Source organism: Penaeus monodon, chromosome 41, assembly GCF_015228065.2.
Source record: "Penaeus monodon isolate SGIC_2016 chromosome 41, NSTDA_Pmon_1, whole genome shotgun sequence".
In the NCBI taxonomy this organism is placed as follows: Eukaryota; Metazoa; Arthropoda; class Malacostraca; order Decapoda; family Penaeidae; genus Penaeus; species Penaeus monodon.
The window spans coordinates 1,134,236-1,145,093 of record NC_051426.1 but is presented as its reverse complement, the minus strand read 5'-3'; positions in this window follow the sequence as shown (position 1 = coordinate 1,145,093).

Sequence of the window (10,858 nt, the reverse complement as noted above, 5' to 3'; positions counted from 1 at the left end):
GTGTCCCGGCCCGCAGAGCTGCCATACTCTCTGAACTAGAGACCACGCTCCCCCTCCCTCCCCGGACGCCAGCCGAGGCAGCCGCCCCTCGCCCTCAGGCAGGGATGACCACAGGCCTGGCGGGGGATTCCCCACCACAACCATGTGGCTGATGTGACGTCACGCCAAGGCGATGTAAATGTGCTTGAACTTTTAAACGAAATGAAAGCTCTCACAGAACAAAACAATAGCTTGAAATAACGACGCTGAGACAGGACATGGAAAAAATTAAGTCATTGTCGACATACAGGTGGTACCATTAGTGCTAAAAGAGCGAACAAGGAGAATCGACGTCTGACCACCAGTGCTGATAACCAGAGCGGGCGTGCCAGCGCTGGCAGCACCGATGACCAATATAAGGATCCCTGTGACATCGAGTCCAGTGACGCAACCAACCCCTCAGCTACATCTGGCACAGCAACCGAAGGGATATAACAGCATGAAGTACCGATTGCCCAATAAGCACTATTCACACATGGATAACCGCACAACCAAATTCATTGTCATGGAATATGCGTAGTATTAAGCTTAGGCAGAATTACCTAGAGCTTTACATCTGTAAATATAATATTAATGTTATTTGCGTGCAAGAACCGATTGCTGCAGCTGCCAAGATGAAAATAGTACCTGCAATTAAAGGATATTATTCATATGTGAACACAGCCATGATTGAATTGTTGACATATGTGAAGGCAACACTGCCACATAAATTAGTTTAAAAATCTGAGAACACTGATGTTCAATTTGATCATTTAAAATCCAGACTGCCTCTGGGATTTTTCACGGTATAATGTATATGCCAGATACTCTAAATTTCTGGCTAGTTCTCTCTCCCCAATTTTCACAACCAAGGCACGTTTTGCATGGGCGACTTACATGCAAGGATCCACACTTTGAAGACAACCAACGTAATAGTAATGGGGAAGAATTCAAGCATTTCATCAATAGTAGATCACTGACAGCATATGACAAAGAAGTAGAGACTCATTTAGACGGTGGCAAGTTAGATTACGTATTTGGCAAAAAATTAGGTCATGGTAATATCTGAACATAAACGGGTTCAGGAGCTTGCTAACTGCTATAAAGATAATATGACGTCAGATAATCTTCTGCAGTTTCTTAAAGCCAACAAGGAATTCAGAGAATTAAAAACAGATTTGTAATGAACACTGGGAACAATTCTTGCAAAAGTACCAATAGACAATCTTCTGCTGACGTATGGAGAAAAATTAATAGGCTGACAGATAAAGCTCTCACCGCGGTTTCATAGTCCACAAGAATATTAATATGCTGCTAGAACAGTGGGCCGGGAAATCTCAGTTGAACTCTTCCACAAGGGATAAAAAGAAAAGTTCAACTCAACAAATCGGAAATAGATAGAAATTTTAATATAGCAGTAGCCTGTGCTGCTACTGACCCATTCGACCTTGCCGAAATATCCGAGTGGGAATTGAATGATGCCCTTCTGAAAGGGAAGGCAACCGCCCCTGGCGAGGGATGGCATTACTTACAGCGTCCTTCGCCTCATTGCTCAGGTACCAGGCAACCCACTTTTGCACCTGTATAGACTCAGCCTATCACAAGGAATCCTCCCAAGCTCCTGGGCCAAAAGCTTAATCATTCCTATACCTAAACTCAATACTGACCAATACAGGCCCAATTCCTTGACTTCCTGTCTGAGCAAAGTACTTGGGAGAATAATTCTGAACAGTCATCCTCCAGACTATATGGATTTCTCCCAGGAAGTAGCAGCCAACGCTGTTTCGCAGAATACTTAAAAAACACTCAGGTAAGTAAACCGTATTTAGTAATCTTCAATCTGCCTTTGATATTGCAATCAAAGAAATTATCCTTGAGCAACAAGCTAGCTTTGGTATTCAGGGAAAACAGTTAACATGGATTCAAATGTATCTATCGAATCAATCGGCTCAGATTCTCTTCAGGGGCATTAAGAGTACTCATAAAAAAGTATTTGAACTCGGCACACTTCAGGGAGGCGTACTTAGTCCTATGCTAATCCACAAATTACTAGGCGATATACCTCATCCGAGGAGAGAATGCAAGAGATTCTAGATATACTTTCAGCAAGGGCTTCTGAGTGTGGCTTGATAATCTCGACTGAAAAAAGCAAGGCACTTAACCCAATCCCTCTGCCAAGGTTTCATATAAATGACATTGAGCTAGATCTTTGCCACCAGTACAAATACCTCGGGCTGATTGTCAATGATGCAGAGTTCATCAGAATCCTGAAGAAAAGGCTGTGAGAGCGGCCGAAGCCACTTAGGACACTTGTTGGCAAAGACCATGGTATCAATGGCAATATTGAGAGACTTACTTGTCATACACACGGTCAGTCATAGATTACCATGCATTGCACCTAGTATTGTTCAAGGAATCAGTATGACTAGTTCAGAAACCGTACAAAATGAGGCCATGAGGATCATTCTTGGTGCCCCTAGGACAACAAGGATTGTGAATACGAGAACAGAACTTACTTTCCCTTCTGTTTTACGAAAGAATATTATACATAAATACCACATTTAGTGTCAGATCAATTAGAGAGCCCCTCCATTGTACAAGAGTTCCAAAGACAACTAAAACACAGAATGGAGGAGCAAACTTTGAATAACAACACCGATTCACACTCAAATCCATGGGTACAAGTAACATGTGAACACTTTGCTCAGATGAACATACCCATAACTAAGACCCTACATGGAAGTTCTCTTCCATCGTGGAAAATGTCGGACCTAAATGTATATTATACGACTGCCCCCCCCCCCCCAAAAAAAAAAGACAGTATCCCCTCTACTATACTTAAGCAGTATGCACTTGCAATTATAAATGAGCATCTTGCAACTCTGTCCACTGCATATGAATGCTACACTGATGGATCCTTACATTCTGGGAGCAGAGCAGAATGCGCTTTTGTTGTATATAAAACAGCACCAGGATTGTAGAAGGGTTCATGACTGGGCAGACTGAGTTGGCAGGAATACTCATGGCCAGGAATTTCTATTGAATCAAGGTTCACAAGAGTGCTCTCCAGGCTCTGAACACTTTAGACAAAGGTGCAGGAAATAATGCAAATTACACCAGGATAAACGTGCATCGTGCAAAAAGAACAAGGCCATGATATACGTTTTGTGTAGACTCCATCGCATGTTGGAATCAATAGGCATGATCATGCTGACCGCCTAGCAAAGTCAGCATATGACAGGCAAAGTGTGGATATAGATCTTGGGGTACCTCTTTCTAGGATTTTATACATTATTACAGTTTCCTTCAAGGAGGACTTGACTGAGTTGATTAATTCTCAACGCCCCGAAAACTGTAGCATAAAGCACTATGACCGGTTTAGGCAAGATTCATTCACCTATGGTTTATATAAAACAAGAACAAGACAGTGTGATATTATGACCGCAAGAACCAGGCTTGAATACAGATTTGTATTGACAGGTCAAGTCGAAGAAACTAAGCGTAAACCGTGTAGTGAAGAATATAATATAAGAATATAACTCAGTGTGCCATGTTACAGCCTTTCAAACCACCTAACATGAGTTACGGAAAACCATGTAACCATTTCATATCATCTGACGTCTTAGAAGATATACTAATATTGTATCCTAAATCTGAAATGTAGTATCACATGACCGCATATCAAATGGAGCAATGCCCTTCCACGCCCAAGCTGTACGCCGGCGTGGCAGATGAGGAGACAAAGGACTGTGTAAATTCTTCCTTTCCTTTCAGTGATACAGAACTTATAATAATGTTATAGCCTAAAATTCAAATGCAATACCATTATATAACGTTATGACCATGCATCAAAGGTCCCACACCCTGCCCACGCCTGTGCTGTTAGCCAGGGTGACTAAAAGGACTAAAAAAATCATAACCAAAATACTTCTCAAATATACACAATTACATGCCAGATACTGTATATGCCTTTAAATGAAAATATAAAGAATAGCGAGAAAAATATATAGGAATTAAAAATCATATAAAATCAACATGATACAACCATTTTTATGCATTTTATCAAACAATAAGAATTATTAAATTATAAAAAATTACAGATAACTCCATTATAATTATATACTAAGCAGCACATCTATCACCAAATGATAATTTTGTTAACTACTTAAGATACATCCGACTGCAGGACTAATTTCCGTGGTTTGGTTGTGAAAAACGAAAAGAAAAAAAACAAACCGAATACATATGATAACAGGAACAAAAATAATAACCTGGCAACCACACTTAACCCTCTAATTCAAATAACAACAACAACAACAACAACAACAACAATAATAATAAAAATTAAATAAAAAGAATAAGACTACAACAAAGCAAACACTAACAACAACAACAACAACAACAAAGCAAAAATAACCCAAACAAATTCAGAGCAGGACAGCCGGATAATAAGGCTTGACGAGGTTTTGCAATCTTATTAAAAACTAATCTAAAATCACGGGTTCGGTTATTGATTTCCATCAAAGCTTCCTCCCCCCTACCCCTCCCTCCCCTCCCCTCACACCCTTGGTGTTACGATGAAATAAATGAACTACTAATGCAATAACAATATCAATTTTATATCAACTTGTACTGGGGACATTGGTGCTGTCGTTGGTACTAGAAAATAATGAGAACAATATTATCATCAATAATAATAACTATGATAACAATAACTTTAACAAAAACAACAACAGCAATAATAATAATATGAGGAACAATAACAAGAGAGAGAGAGAGAGTGTGCGTGCATGAGTGCGTGCGTCCTTCCGTGCGTGCGTGTATGTAGACATTAATCTGTTCCTAAGGACCCCAACTTGTGTCCCTAAAAGCTCCCTGGGTCTCGGAATGCGATGCCAGAATCCCCTTCTATTCCCAGATGCCACGCAGACCAATACCACAGGACAGAACTTCACTGGTCTGTTTGCACTACGTAATGCACCCGCGTACGTTAGGTCAGAGGGATCTCGAAGGGTGTTTAACCTGCACCTTCCCTGTAGCTTATGAAGCCTGAGGTATCGCCTGTAATTCTATCATCCTCGAGGGAAGTGGATGACCTGATCCTAGCAACTGCACAAAAATACGTCAGATATAAAGCGAAAATTACGTTTGATACATAGGGGGCTAAATACGGTAGGTACACGGTAAAATACGTCAGATAAGGCGTCAGGTACACAGGGTAAAATACCTCACATAGGGCGGCAAAAATGCGTCAGATACATAGGAGAAAATACGTCAGAGACAGTGGAGAAATTACGTCAAACATATAGAGCAAAATACATCAAATATAAAGAGGAAAAAAAAACACGTCAGATCTACAAGCCAAAATAACGCAAAGGTGAAAATTCCATCAATTACAAAGGGAATGCCAGCTTTATCCCAAGAGGCGACAGTGACGTTCGATATCACTCTAGTTTTTATCAAAAAGAAGTACGAGCTCTTGAGTAAATGGGGAATGTCGAGGGCAGAGAGCTCGCGCCACTTACAAAGGAGACAGAAAGAGGGGGGGGGGATGAACCTACACTGTGAGTACTGCCTTTATGTCTCACCGATTTAGCTTCAACCACACACACACACACACACACACACACACACACACACACAATATATATATATATATATATATATATATATATATATTATATATATATATATATATATAAATTATTTTAAAAAAAGGGACGTAGACTTTGATCGTAAAAAAAACCCCCTTTTTCCCCCGCTTTTTTTATTGCGGTTATTTTAAAACTCTCGAAATTCCCCCAAACTCCCAAGGATTTTCCCAAATTTAAATTTTAGGTTTCCATGGTTTTTCCACATTTTTAAGTTCTCGAGGTTTCCCCAGAGGGGATCCCAAATTTGGGGGGGGGGGGGGGATTTTCCTTCCCCAACCCCTAGGGGTAGTTTTTTTTTTTTTTTTATTTTGTTTTCTTTTTGGTTGTTGTTTTTGGCCCCCAAACCAAAATTTTGAAAAAACAATGGCTAGGGTTTTTTTTAAAGACCCTTTGAACAGCTTTACTTTTTTTTTAAAAATTTACGGGTACCAAACCCCCCCCCCCCCCCCCCCGAAAATAAAAAAAAAGAAATGCCGCCCCTGGGTTCCCCCAAACCCCTTCTCAGGAGGGGGGGGAGAGGGGGGAGGGGAGGGGGGGAGAGGGAGAGGGGGAGAGGGGGGAGGGGGAGAGAGGGGGGAGAAAAGGAGGAAAGAGGGGGGGGAGAGAAAAGGGGAGGGGAGAAAAGGGGAGAGGGAGAGAGATAGAGGGGGGGAGAGAGGGAAAAAGAGGGGAGGAAAAATGAGAAGGGGAGAGAAAAGAGGAAGGGGGGAGGGAGAGAGAAAAGAGGGGAGGGGGAGAAGAGAAAAGAGAGGAGGGGAGATGGGGGAGAGGGGAGGGGGAGGGGGGGAGAGACGAGAGGAGGGGAGGGGAGAGGGAAAATGGGGGGGGGGAAAGATGAGAGGGGAAAAAGAGAGGGGGGGAGGGAAGGGGGGACCAGAGAGGGGGGAAAGAGGGGAGAAAAGAGAGGGGGAGAGAGATGAAAGGGGGGGAAGAGAGGAGAGGGGAAAAGAGAATTTGGGGAAAAGAGGAAAAAGGGGAGAGGGGGAGAGAGGAAGGGGGGGAGAAGAAAGGGGAGATGGGGGGAGGGAGAGGGGGGGAACAAGGAGACACAGAGAGGGGAGAGAGGGGAGAGGGGGGGGGGAGAGAGAGAGAGGGGGGGGGGAGGGGAGAGGAGAGAGAGAGAGGGGGGGGAGGGGAGTAGGAGGGAGAGAGAGGAGGGGAGAGAGACGAGGGGGAAGAGAGAAAAAAGGAGAAGAAAGGGGGAAAAAGAGAGGAAGGGGGAGAAAAGGGGGAGAGGGAAAGGGGGGAGAGGGAAAGGGAAGGGGGGGGTGAGAAGGGGGAGAGAGAGAGAGGGAAAAAGAAAAGAGGGGAGAAAAGGGGGAGGAGAGAGGGAAAAGGGGAGGGAGAGGGGGAAAAGAGGGGGAGAGAGACCTTTTTTTCCCAGGGGGGAAAATGAGAAGCGAGAAGAAGAGGAAGGAAAAAGAGAGGGGGAGGGGAAAGAGAGAGAGAAGGGGAGAGAAGGGGGAGGGGAACGAGAGGGGAGGGGAGGGACAGAGAGGAAAAGGGGAGAGAGAGAGCGGGGAGAAGAGGAGGGGAGAGAGGGGAGAGAGAACCAGAGAGAGAGAACAGAGAGGGAAAAAGAGAGGAAGAGAGGAAGAGGAGAGGGGGAGAGAGAGAGGAAGGGAGAGATGAAAGGAAGGAGAGAGAGAGGGAGAAAAGGGGGAGAAAAGAGGGGAGGGGGGAAAAGAGGGGGAAGAGAGAGGGGAGAGGGGGGGGAGAAGAGGGGAGGAGACGAGAGAGAGGGGGGGGGGGAGGGGGTTAGGGAGAGAGAGGAGGCCGAGAGAGGAGAAGGGGAGAGAGGGAAGAGAGAGAGAGCCGAAAGAAAAGGGGGGGGGGGTGAAGGGGAGGAGAGAAGGGGGGGGAGAGAGAGGAAAAGAGAGAGAGGGGGGGAGGGGGGTGGGGGGAGAGAGGAGGGAAGAATGAGCATGAGAGAAAGAGGGGAGATAGGGGGGGGGAAAAGGAGGGAAAAGGAGAAAAAGAGAAAAGAGGAAAAGGGAAAGAAAGAGAGAGAAAGGGGGAGGGGGAGAGAGAGAAAAGGGACCCAGAGAAGAAAAAGAGAGAGAAAGAGAGAGAGAGAGGGGGGGGGGAGGAGGGAGAGAAAAAGAGGGGGGGGGGGAAGAGTAAAAGGGGTGGGGAAGGGGGAAAAGGGGAGAGAAGGGGGAGGGGAAAAGAGAGAGACGGGGAGAAAAGGAAAAGAAAGGAGAGAGAGAGAGAGGGAAAAAGAGAGGAAAAAAAAGGAAAAAAAGGGGGGGGGGAAAAATAAGAGGGGGAGGAAAAAGAGAAAAAGAAGGGGTGAAAGAGAGAAAAAAGAGAGAGAGGGAATGAAAGAGAGAAGGAAGAAAAGAAAAAGGGGGAGGGGGGGGAGGGGAGAGGGGAGAGAGAGAGGGGGGGGGAAGAGGTAGGAGGGGGAGAGGGGGAGAGGGGGGGGGTGGGGGAGGGGGAGAGAGAAGAGAAAAACGAGAGGGGGAGGAAGAGAGGGAAAGGGGGAGAGAGGGGAAAGGGGGGAAAGGGGAGGGGGAGAGAGAAAAGAAAAAGAGGGGGAAAAAAGAGAGAGAGGGGGGAGAGGATGAGAGGGGGGGGGAGAGAGAGGGGAGAGGGGAGAGGGGGGGGAAGGAAAAGAGAGGAAAAGAGGAAAAGAGGGGGAGGCGAGAAGAGAGAGAAGGAAAAGAGAGGGGAGAAAAGGAAGGGAAAAAAGGGGGAGAGAGAGGGAAAAAAAAAAAAAAGAGAGAGGGGGGAGAGGGAAAGAGAGGAGAGAGGGAAAGAAGGGGAGAGAGGGAAAGAGGAGAGAGAGAGAGAGAGAGGAAAAGAGAGGGGAGAGAGAGAGAGAGAAGAAGAGAGAGAAGGAAAACGAGAAAAAGGGAGAAAAGAAAGAGAGAGGGGGGGAAAGAGAGAGAGGGGGGAGGGAGAGGGAGGAAAGAGGAAAAGGGGGAGGGTATGGGAGAGAGAGAGAGGAAGGGGAGGGGCGAGAAAAGGGGAGAAGGAGAACCCCAGGGGAGAGAGAAAAGAGTGAAGGGGGGGGAAAAGGGGGAAAGGAAAAGGGGAGAGAGGGGGGGAGAGGGGGGGGACAGGGAGAGGAGGAAGGGAGGAGGATGGAGGGGAAGAAGGAGGGGGAGAGGAGGAGGGGAGAAGAAGGGGGAAAGGAAGGGGGGGGAGAGGGGAAAGGGGCGGGGGGAGAGGAAAAAAGGGGGGGGAAAAAGGGAGGGGTGGGGGGGGGGGAGAGGGGGGGGTGGGGGGGAGAGAGGGCAGAGAGGAGGAGAGAGGGAAAGAGGGGGGGGAGGGGGGAGGGGAGGGAGAGGGGGGCGAGGAGAGGGGGGAGGGAGAGAAGGGGGAAAGGGAAAAGGGAGGGGAGAGGAGAAGGGGGAGAAGAGGAGGGAGGGGGAGGAGAGGAAGGGGGGGGGGGGGGGGGGGGGAGAAAGACGAGGGAGAGAGAGGGGAGGAAGGTGGAGGGAAGAGAGAGAGAGAGAGGGAGAGCGAGGGGGAGAAAGGGGGGAGAGAGTAAAAGAGGGGAGGGGAAAGAGCGAGAAAAGAGGAAAGAAGAGAGAGAGAACAAAAAAAAGAAAAGAAGGGGAGAGGAAAAAACAGAGGAGAGAGGCGTGGGAGGAAGGAAAGGGGGGGGAAAGAAAAAGAAAAGGGGAAAACAGAGAAAAGGGCAGAGAGAGAAAAAAGGGGGAGAAAGAAGGGGAGGGGGAAAAGAGAACAGAGGAGCGGGGAGAGAAGAGAAAAACAAAAACAGAAGAAGGGAGGAAGAGGGGGCCAGAGAGAGAGAGAGGGGGGGGGGAAAAAAAAAAAAAGAGGGGGGGAAGAGAAAAGACGAGGGGAAAGAGAGAGAAAAGGGAGAAAAAAAGAGAGGAGAGAAAAGAAAGAGAGAGGGGGAGGGGGGAAGGAAAAAGAAAGGGGGGAGAGAGAGAGGGGGGGGGGTGAGAGACGGGGGGGAGAGGGGGGGAGAGAGAAAGAAAGAGGGGGGAGAGAGGGGAGGGGAAAAGAAAAGAGGGGGAGAAAGGGGGGGGGAGGGGGGGGGAGACGGGGGAGGAATTGAGAAGGAGGAGAGGACAGAGGGGAAAAGGGGGGAGACGAGAGAAAGGGGGAAAAAAAGGAAAAGAGAGAGGAAAAGGGAGACGAGGGGGAGAGAGAGGAGAGAGAGGAAGAGAAAGGGACAGGGGGAGGAGAGACGGGAAAAGAGAAGGGGGGAGAGGGGGGGGGGAGAAGAGGGGGAAAGGGGAGAGGGGAGAAGGGGAGAGGGGGAGGGGGAGAGGGGGCAGGGGAGAAGGGGAGAAGAAGAAAGAGGGAAGAGAGAAAAATGGAGGGGGGGAGGGGGAGAGAGGGGGGAGAGAGAAGAGAGAGAGGGGAGGAAGGGAAAAAAGAGAGAAAAGAGGGCGAGAGAAAAGAGGGGAAAAGATGAGAGAGACGGAAAGGGGAAAAGAAGGGGAAGAGGGGGAAAAGAGAGAGAGGGAGAGAGAGAGAAAAAGAGAGGGGGGGAGGAAAGGGGAGAGAGAGAAAAAGAGGGAGGGAGTGAGGGAGGAAGGGGGAAAAGAAAAGAAAAGGGGGAAGAGGGGAGAGGGAGAGGAGGGGGGAACCAAAAGAGATTTAACAAAAGAGAGGGAGGAGAGGGGGAGAAGAGAGGAAGGGGAGGACGGGGAGAGAGAGGGGAAAAGGGGAAAAGACAAGGGGGGAGAGAGAAGAGAGAGAGAAAAAGAGGAAAAGAAAGAGAAAGATGAGTGAGAGGGGGGGGGGGGAGAAAAGGAGAGAAAGGGGGAGAAGGGGGAGGAGAGAGGGAGAAAAGGAGAGAGGAGAAAGATAGGGGAAAAGGGGAGGGGAGGGGGACAGGAAGAGAGAGGAAAAGAGAAGACGAAGAGAAAAAAGGGGAGAGAAACCCAGAAAAAGGGGAGGGGAAGAGAGAGGGCCAGGTCAGAGAGGGGGAAGAGGGAGAGGGGGAAGGGGATGGAGGAAAAAAGGGGGAGGGGGGAGGGGGATTTAGGGGGGAGGGGAAAAGAAAAAGAGAGGAGAGGAGAAGAGGAAAAAAAGAGGGGAGAAGAGAGGGGAAAGGGAGAGAGGGGAAAAGAGAGAAAAGGGGAGCGAGAGAAAAGAGAGAAATGGGGGGAGATAAAGGGAAGAAAGGGGAAAGGGGGGGGGGGGAGAGAGAAAGAGAAAGAAGGAGAATTAAAGGGGAAAAAGGAGGAAGAAAGAAA